Source organism: Bison bison, unplaced genomic scaffold, assembly GCF_000754665.1.
Source record: "Bison bison bison isolate TAMUID 2011002044 unplaced genomic scaffold, Bison_UMD1.0 scf7180017845480, whole genome shotgun sequence".
Lineage (NCBI taxonomy): Eukaryota > Metazoa > Chordata > Mammalia > Artiodactyla > Bovidae > Bison > Bison bison.
This window is the reverse complement of record NW_011476053.1, coordinates 25,792-26,186: the sequence shown is the minus strand read 5'-3', so window position 1 is coordinate 26,186 and position 395 is coordinate 25,792. Positions and strand designations below refer to the sequence as shown.

General features: G+C 59.2%; 1 protein-coding gene across 1 annotated transcript in view; it reads left to right on the top strand.

Annotated features, from left to right (window-relative positions):
- Positions 1 to 395, top strand: part of TXNRD2 (thioredoxin reductase 2) — a 25,216-nt gene that overhangs the window by 6,828 nt on the left and 17,993 nt on the right. The window lies entirely within an intron of this gene.

Genomic DNA, 395 nt, shown 5'->3' with positions numbered 1-395 from the left:
TCCCTCTGCTCCAGCGGCGGACTCCATGCTCCCAACACGGGGCCCGGGTTCAATCCCTGGTCGGGGAACCTAGACCCTGCAAACGGCAGCTGAGACTCGGCACAGCCAAATAAATAAGTAAATATTTAGAAAGTAAAGACACGGCACCATTTGGAAGTATTTTTTTAAAAGAAAGAAAGCCAGTTTCTGGGCACCAGGTGCCCCTCACCCCTCCTGGGGCCTGGCCTCACAGTCCCCTGCCTGCTGGCCCCCTTCCTTGGCAGCGGGACGTCGGTGGGTTCTGGGGGGACAGTACTGGGTGCGTGTGAGAGCCTCCTCTTCCTGGTGGAGCGTTCAGGTGACAGGACTGAGCTCAGAAGAGGCCCGGCCGCCTCTGTCCCCACACACCGGAGCTG